A 9,810-nucleotide genomic window follows, 5' to 3' on the forward strand; every position below is an offset into this window, starting at 1 on the left:
CACATCTCACTGTCTCTTCTCTGCCTTGCTATTTCTTGACAAAAGCCCAATCCTAGATTTTATTAACTCATTTTCAGTTTGAAAGATATGGAATATTTGTAGCTGTATGAAAATACAGTGCTGATTTTCTATTATAAACACAATGTATACAAACATTTAAAACAGGTATATGAATCATATGTAAATAGATATTTTAAATGCAAACCCTGGGGACCCTGTCGGTCCAGTGGTTAAGACTTCATCTTCCAATGCAAGGGGGATGGGTTTGATCCCCTGTGGTGAAGCTAAGATCCTACATGCTTCCAGTCAAAAAACCAAAACATAAAACAGAAGTGATATTGTAATAAATCCAATAAAAGATTCTAAAAATGGCCACATAAAAATAATTTTGAAAATAATAAAAAAAATAAATAAATGCAACCAATGAAGGAAAGGGATCCATGTCTGCAATATTGGTTCATTGCAAATTTCCAAACAGTTTTCAAGGACAACTTGGGATTAGCAAAAATATGGAAGTGATATTAGAGAGTACAAGAACCAGGCATAATAGGAAAGAACCACATAAAACTGCCACCACGCAGGGATCTGCTGGGCCTCTGAAACCCAAACTTACCCTTTAAAAGCTCTTTATTTCCCATAGCCTCGTGGGATGACACCAGACACTGGTGACATCACATATATTACCAACAACTGATGGAGCTGTGGGAGGAAAGAAGTGGAAGCCACAGACCTCTCAACCTCTTCAACCACAAGGCCTGCAATCTGTTGAGGATTGAGCTTGTATCTTTCCAGCTGTCTCCTTGAAATGAGATTATTTTCATCAGAAAGGAGAAAGTATTCAGTGCTCACAGGGAGCACAAGGTGACTGGTGGGAAGTGTTGCAATTGTTTTTCTTTAAAAAACAATTTAATCTAACAAAAGAGATAGGTGGATCAGAGGGTTTTGACAAAGAAGGCAATGAAGTCTCTTCTAAATTCTAAAAAAGTTATGAAAGGCATGCCATTTCCCTCCAAACTTGTTGTCCAGTCACTCAGTCATGTCCAACTCTTTGCAACTTCCTGGACTATAGCATACCAGGCTTCCCTGTCCTTCACTATCTCCTGGGGTTTGCTGAATCTCATGTTCATTGACTTGGTGATGCCATCCAACCATCTCATCCTCTGTTGTCCCTTTCTCCTCCTGCCACCAATCTTTCTCAGCATCCTGGTCTTTTCCAATGAGTCAGCACTTCACATCAGGTAGCCAAAGTAATGGAGCTTCAGCTTTAGCATCAGTCCTTCCATTGAATATTCAGGGTTGATTTCCTTTAGGATGGACTCATTTGATTTCCTTTCTGTCCAAGGGACTCTCAAGAGTCTTCTCCAGCACCACTGTTTGAAGGCATCAGTTCTTCGGTGCTCAGCCTTTTTTATGGTCCAACTCTCACATCTGTACATGACTACTGGAAAAAACATAGCTTTGACTATACAGACATTTGTCAGAAAAATGATGTCTCTGCTTTTTAATACACTGTCTAGGTTGGTCATAGATTTTCTCCCAAGGAGCAAGTGTCTTTTAATTTCATGGCTGCAGTCACCATCTGCAGTGATTTTGGAGCCCAAGAATTTCAAACTAGACCCTCAGTTTATTTTTGAGTCCCTGCTTCTGGTGTGGTCTTTCCTTAATGAGGAAAAGCCAACCATGAACCCCAAAGCTACGCTTCCTTTGGCACCTGAATTCAGTGCAGATGTACACTGAGCTGGTGTGCTGTGGGATAAAGGAGATGGAGGAGAGGCAGCCACAGGAGAGCAGGAAATGAGACAAGAAAGAGCAGGCATCACCCCCATATCTGTTCTTTCTTGTCTATTTTCCTACAAGGTTAAAGGGGGGAAAGAAGGAATAATTTGGGAGATTGGGATTGACATGTACACACTACTATGTATCCAACAGATAACTAATAAGGATTTGTTGTATAGCACCGGGAACTCTACCTAACTCTCTGTAATGACCTATATGGGAAAAGATTCTTAAAAAGAGTCAATATGTGCATATGTTTAACTGACTCACTTTGCTGTACCCCTGAAACTAATACAACATTGTAGATCAACTATACTCCAATAAATTTTTCTTTTTATTAGTTGAAGGCTAATTACTTTACAATATTGTAGTGGTTTTTGTCATACATTGACAAGAATCAGCCACGGTTTTACATGTATTCCCCATCCATTCCCCCCTCCCACCTCCCTCTCCACCCGATTCCTCTGGGTCTTCCCAGTGCTCCAGGCCCGAGCACTTGTCTCATGCATCCAACCTGGGCTGGTGATCTGTTTCACCCTAGATAATATACATGTTTCGATGCTGTTCTCTTGGAACATCCCACCCTCGCCTTCTCACACAGAGTCCAAAAGTCTGTTCTATATATCTGTGTCTCTTTTTCTGTTTTGCATATAGGGGTATCGTTACCATCTTTCTAAATTCCATATATATGTGTTAGTATACTGTAATGGTCTTTATCTTTCTAGCTTACTTCACTCTGTATAATGGGCTCCAGTTTCATCCATCTCATTAGAACTGATCTGAAAGAGACAAGTGCACCCCAATGCTCATCGCAGCACTGTTTATAATAGCCGGAACATGGAAGCAACCTAGATGCCCATCAGCAGACGAATGTATAAGGAAGCTGTGGTACATATACACCATGGAATATTACTCAGCCATTAAAAAGAATTAATTTGAATCAGTTCTAATGAGAAAGAATTCATTTGAACCAATAAATTTTTTTAAAAAGAGAAAGAATGGGCATGCTTAGTGACCTCGTGGACAGACAGACCTCTGACCAGACCTAGGGGAGTCACTTCATGTCAAGGTGTGTCAGCTCCCTTCTTGACCAAGCCTATATCTGAAACTCTTGAATTGTGTTCACCTTTGAATTTCTGTTCATCTCAAAAGCAAGTTCCATCATGAGCAAGCAGGCTGTGAAATGCAAAAGAACTAAAGATTGTGCTCATCCATAAACCTGACAAACACTATAGCAAAATTTGAGAATCATCCACAGTCACTTTTTCTCAAAATAATAATATCAAAAAGGAAACAGGTTTCACATTTCATAGACACGAAGTTTAGATGAATCCTTTGGGAATGTTAATAATGTAACCGTGCAATTCTTCCCAAATTCATTTGTATCTCCGAAATGTAATCCCCAAATAAAATCCATGTGGAATTTGTTTCATCACTTCAAAAATTTATTCAAAAATACATTTGAAGAAAATAAACAGCGAGGAGCAGTCCAAAATAATGAAAATGAATTAAATACTGAAACAATACACATTTTATAATAAGAGCCAGTAATTTAAAAACAGTGTGATATTAGCATAAGACTCAAGAGAACAGAACAGATAACCTTAAAACAGATTCTGGAATTCAAGAGTCAGAAAATACTGCAAACTATTCAGTTCAATTCAGTTGCTCAGTCATGTCCAACTCTTTCCAACCCCATGGATGGCAGCATGCCAGGCTTTCTTGTCCATCACCAACTCCCAGAGCTTACTCAAACTCAGGTCCATCAAGTCAGTGATGCCATCCAAACATCTCATCCTCATCCCCTCTTCTCCCGCCTTCAATCTTTCCCAGCATCAGGGTTTTTCCAATGAGTCATTTCTTGCATCAGGTGGCCAAAGTATTGGAGTTTCAGCTTCAGCATCAGTCCTTCCAATGAATATTCAGGGCTGATTTCCTTTAGGATTGACTGGTTGGATCTCCTTGCAGTCCAAGGGATTCTCAAGAGTCTTCTCCAACACCACAGGTGAAAAGCATCAATTCTTTGGCACTCAGCTTTCTTCATAGTCCAACTCTCAAATCCATACATGGCTACTGGAAAAACCATAGCTTTGACTAGATGGACCTTTGCTGGCAAGTAATGCCTCTGTTTAATATGCTGTCTAAGATGGTCATACCTTTTCTTCCAAGGAGGAAGTGTCTTTTAATTTCATGGCTGCAGTCTACATCTGCAATGATTTTGGAGCCCCCAAAATAAAGTCTATCATTGTTTCCATTGTCTCCTCATCTATTTGCCATGAAGTGATGGGACCAGATGCCATGATCTTAGTTTTCTGAATGTTGAGCTTTAAACCAACTTTTTCACTCTCCTCTTTCACTTTCATCAAGAGGCTTTTTAGTTCCTCTTCACTTTCTGCCATAAGGGTACTGTCATCTGCATATCTGAGGTTATTGATATTTCTCCTGGCAATCTTGATTACAGCTTATGCTTTATCCAGCCCAGCATTTCACATGATGTACTCTACATATAATTTAAATAAGCAGGGTGACAGTATACAGCCTTGACATACTCCTTTCCCAGTTTGAAACTAGTCTGTTCTTCCATGACTAGTTCTAACTCTCGCTTCTTGACCTGCATAGAGATTTCTCAGGAAGCAGGTAAGGTGGTCTGGTATTCCCATCTCTTTAAGAATTTTCTAGTTTGTTGCGATCCACACAGTCAAAGGCTTTAGTGTTAATAAAGCAGAAGAAGATGTTTTTCTGGAACTCTCTTGCTTTTATGATGATCCAATGGATGTTGGCAGTTTGATCTCTGGTTCCTCTGCCTTTTCTAAAACCAGCTTGAACATCTGGAATTTCATGGTTCGCATACTGCTGAAGCCTGGCTTGGAGAATTTTGAGCATTACTTTGCTAGTGTGTGAGATGAGTGCAATTGTGTGGTGGTTTGAACATTCTTTGCCATTGCCCTTCTTTGGGATTGGAATGAAAACTGTGGAATGAAAGCAGTCCTGTGGCCACTGCTGAGCTTTCCAAATTTGCTGGTATATTGAGTGCAGCACTTTCACAGCAGCATCTTTTAGGATTTGAAATAGCTCAACTGGAATTCCATCACCTCCATGTTCATAGTGATGCTTCCTAAGCCCCACTTGACTTCACATTCCAGGATGTCTGGCTCTAGGTGGGTGTTAGCGCCATCGTGGTTATCTGGGTCAAGAAGATCTTTTTTGTACAGTTCTTCTGTGTATTCTTGCCACCTCTTCTTAATATCTCCTGCTTCTGTTAGGTCCATATCATTTTTGTCCTTTACTGTGCCCATCTTTGCATGAAATGTTCCCTTGGTATCTCAGCTTTTCTAGAGGCATTCTCTAGTCTTTCCCATTCTATTATTTTCATCTATTTCTTTGCACTGATCACTGAGGAAGGCTTTCTTATCTCTCCTTCCTATTCTTTGGAACTCTGCATTCAAATGGGTATATCTTACCTTTCATCTTTTGCCTTTAGCTTCTTTTCTTTTCTCAGCTATTTGTAAGGCCTCCTCAGACAATCATTTTGCTTTTTTGCATTTCTTTTTCTTGGGGGTGGTCTTGATCACTGCCTCTTGTACAATGTCACAAACCTTGGTCCATAGTTCTTCAGGCACTCTGTCTATCAGATCTAATCCTTTTTGAATCTCTTTCTCACTTCCACTGTATAATCATAAGGGATTTGATTTAGGTCATACTTGAATGGTCCAGAGGTTTTCCCTACTTTCTACAATTTTAGTCTGAATTTGGCAATAAGGAGTACATAATCTGAGCCACAGTCAGCTTCCAGTGTTGTTTTTCCTGACTGTATAGAGCTTCTCCATCTTTGGCTGCAAAGAATATAATCAATCTGATTTCGGTGTTGACCATCTGATGATGTCCATGTGTAGAGTCTTCTCTTGTGTTGTTGGAAGAGGGTGTTTGCTATGACCAGTGCGTTCTTTTGGCAAAACTCTGTTAGCCTTTGACCTGTTTTGCTTTGTACTCTGAGGTCAAATTTGCCTGTTACTCCAAGTATCTCTTGACTTCCTACTTTTGCATTCCAGTCCCCTATAATGAAAAGGACATCTTTTGGGGGTGTTAGTTCTAGCAGGTCTTCTACGTCCTCATAGAACTGTTCAACTTCAGCTTCTCCAGCATTACTGCCACTTGGGAGAAAATGAATTGTGTTTTTATGTTTCATCAGAAAGATAAATAGGTATAATTTGCACTGGATTATCAGAATTAAATGTTACAACTAAATCTTTAAAACTAGAAGAATGTACTGATGAATGCTAAATTAATCTCAGGAAATAAGAAAAAATTTAAAATAGAAAGCAATTGAAGAGTTTGCCTCTTGAAACTAGATAGCTGATCATTACATGTTATTTGTTGTTAAAAATAAAAAATAATATTAGCTAATCTCCAAGAGAATTTGAATAATGAAATGAAAATGCTTAGCATGCCAAGAATTATCAACTAGCCATAATAAAGATGTGAAAACTCTGAGCTCATGCCCGACCCAAGGGCTATAAATACAACTGGCCTGTGACTATCATGCTATGAAAACACTTAGCCAAACTTGGAGTACAAATGAGGACTTCAGATTTTATTTAGTGATTTTTCTCAGGGTCATGGAGATCGCATATGTGGAACCTGTACTCTACAATAAGGGGAGATACCTGAAAGGAAGCAGAGCTCACAAGCAGAGCAGAATCTGTGGTTGTTAACTGTTCACCAAACACTTCTGAATAATGTTCTGAAGTCCTTGACAACTGAGCTTGGGATCCAGCTTAGTGAATTATTCTCAGTTATCTATTGACTTGCAAGGCTTTAGTTTGACTGGAAAGAAGTCTAAACTCTCTAATCTGATGTAGATGTTTAAATCTATAGGTTTAACACATATTTAGTACTTGAATAATTTTATTTAACAGTATCATATAGCTCAAGTTACTACCCACCTTGTACAAGCCTAAAATTTGCATCAATTTGACCTTTACTTACATAAAGCAACACAAAGAGAAATGGTGGTTTTTTACTAAGCTTCCTCTTCTCAGAAAAATAGAAGAGAAAGGAAGGAAAGACGGGAGGAAGGAAGAAGGCGCGAAGAAAGAAAGAAAGAAGAAAGAAAGGGAAGGAAAGGTATTATTATAATAATGATTCTGATGATGATTCTTATAGAACTCAAGTATCTAGTCCCAAATCTGGCATATTACAAGGGGTCAATGATAGCTATCCTTCTTATTAATGAAACAACAGACATTTATGAAATCTCACCTCTCAGCTATCACTATTTATCACTGATTTAGTCAAGTCTGGAAAGTCTATATAGTGCCAGAGGGACTCTGCACTCAACTTCTTATTACAATCTTAGTTTGTGAAATACAACACATGGCATGAAAAAGTGATTCATCAGAATAAAATAATAAAATAAAAATTCACCCTATGAAAAGTATATCCCATTGGATGTTCCGCAGAACACAGCAAACACCATCTCTTGCATTATTGTGACTACTTAGAAATATAGTCTATGCTTTATAGTCTAGTTTTAGAAATAAAGTTATGACATGTGATCAAGGGAAGGAGAAAGAAAGCTATTCCTATTGAGGAGAAAGGCCTGAGGAAGGTGAAGAAGTGGTGGTGAGCTCCCCAGAGGCAGGCAGCCGGTGAATCAGTCAATCTGGCTGAAAAATAAAAGAGGTAAGCAGGGCAGAGAAGTGAGGAGGGGGAAGAAGCTGGGATGCCTGTCAAGTGCTCTGTGCTTCATTCCGGTGAAGCTGAGCAGGCTCTGAGGGTGAGCAGAGAGGGGCGGCCCGGGGGCTGGGGGCATGATGAGGATTGTGTTTGCTGCCCTTCCCCCAAATGTCGCTCAGCATTTATTTATTTCGCATATGTGCTCAGTCATGTCCAACTCTTTGTGCCCCTATGGACTGTAACCCACCAGGCTCCTCCATTCATGGAATTTTCCAGGCAAGAATACTTGAGTGGGTTGCCATTTCCCTCTCCAGGAGCTCTTCCTGATTCAAGGACTGAACCATCATCTCCTGCAGTTCCTGCATTGGCTGGCAGACTCTTTATCACTGAGCCACCAGGGAAGCCCATTTTATATCTAGTCTTGATTAAATATAAAATAGATAACTAATAAGGACCTACTGTATAGCCTGAAACTAACACAGTGTTATAAAGCAGCTATATTCCAATAAAGCTTTTAAAGGATATTAAGATGGCCAGCATGTTTAAAAGCCAGGTGAGATCTTTCTCTGCTTCTGTGGTAAGGATGGTTAGGTTTTTCCAATAGCCTAAATATATGGAAAGGCTCTGTTCCCTGGAATATTTTTCTCTTCTATCTCAAATGTATCTTTCTCTTCCTGTTCAGTGTATTTACTAAGATTTTACAAGCATTCTCTTCCTGTGTTCATCCATTTACTTTATAATTTGCTTTTCTCCCAGTCATTCTTTATACTAACTTCTAGGATCTACAGATTTTATGGTTATTTTTATTTACCAAGTACACTTGCCCTTTTCTTCTCCCCCACCCCATTTTACCATAGCTTCTCTTGAATACCTTTATATTCCTAAATGAGATTATATATGTATATAAAATATGTATTTCTTTTCTTTTTGGATGTCTTTTCGATTTGGATCACTGCCACTCCATTTTACACTTCAGTGAATTAGTTCAGGGGCTGAAATAGTTCTCAGAGTTTTGTGTTTTATGTCTAATTCAAATTCACTATTGAAAGAAGTTTAAAAACCTTACCTTCTCTGAAAAGAACTGGTTTAAGGTGAACCATGTTTACGAATCAGGGCAGCGGTGAACCAGAGGGGTAGTGATGCTGTTACTTCCTGGAGGTTGCCACGGAGATAAGTTCCCTCGATCCTGCTCTTGCTTCTCTCTTCTGCCCTCTACCACTTCCTGGTGCTTACTGTAATGTCCTCCTTGATCTGTGTGTTATGATATCTCTTCTCAATCACACCACATCACTTCAACCTTTGATTCCTGTCAAGTGAAGAATTTGTTTTCTGCAACCTCTCTCTTTATCCTGATTGCTAATTCAGACACTTCATGAAGGTGTACAGGAAAGTCTATACTATAGATGAGAAATAATTTTAGGGAACTGACCCAGTCTCTCTGCTACTCATCAGCAGGCATAATTTTAAGATTCATTTTATTTCTATAGACCTGGAAGTTGTGGTATATACACACACAATGAATACTACTCAGTCATGATGAAATACTTCCATTCACAACAACATGGATGAAACTAGAGATTATCATACTAAGTGAAGTAAGTCATATGAGAAAGACAAATATCACATGCTATCACTTATATGTGGATATTAAAAAAATGATACAAGTGAACTTATTTGCAAAACGGAAACAGATTCACAAACATAGAAAACAAACGTATGATTCCCAGAGGGGAGAGAGGGGTACATTAGGAGTTTGGGATTAAGAAAGGCACATTAAGAAAAGCCCGCAACACGCCAAGCCTCCATGTCCATCACCAACTCCCAGAGTTTACTCAAACTCATGTCCACTGAGTCGGTGATGCCATCCAACCATCTCACCCTCTGTCATCCCCTTCTCCTCCTGCCTTCAGTCTTTCCCAGCATCAGGGTCTTTTCCAGTGAGTCAGTTCTTCACACATCAGGTGGCCAGTATTGGAGCTTCAGCTTCAGCAACAGTCCTTTCAATGAAAATTCAGGACTGATTTCCTTTAGGACTGATACATAAGCAAAGGTTGAAATATTAATGAGTCAAGTGTTGCTTCCATTTTACAGTACCCAATAGATTCCTGGCTTTATAGTAACTAAGCAAAGAAGTATATTTTACCTCATCAGAACTTTTATTTTCCTTGCATTGAATAGAAAATACTCATCTCAGTCTGTCTGAGTTGCAAATGTCTGAATCATGATGAACAAAGTGTGTGAGTGTGCATGTGACCAAGTATTATATATACCACATGGCTAGAAGAATGGATGGAAAGAACCCAAAACTCTTATTCTATAATTTTTGTTTGGCACAAACATGAAGTTACACAAGTCCTG

This window comes from Odocoileus virginianus, chromosome 12 (genome assembly GCF_023699985.2).
Source record: "Odocoileus virginianus isolate 20LAN1187 ecotype Illinois chromosome 12, Ovbor_1.2, whole genome shotgun sequence".
NCBI lineage: Eukaryota > Metazoa > Chordata > Mammalia > Artiodactyla > Cervidae > Odocoileus > Odocoileus virginianus.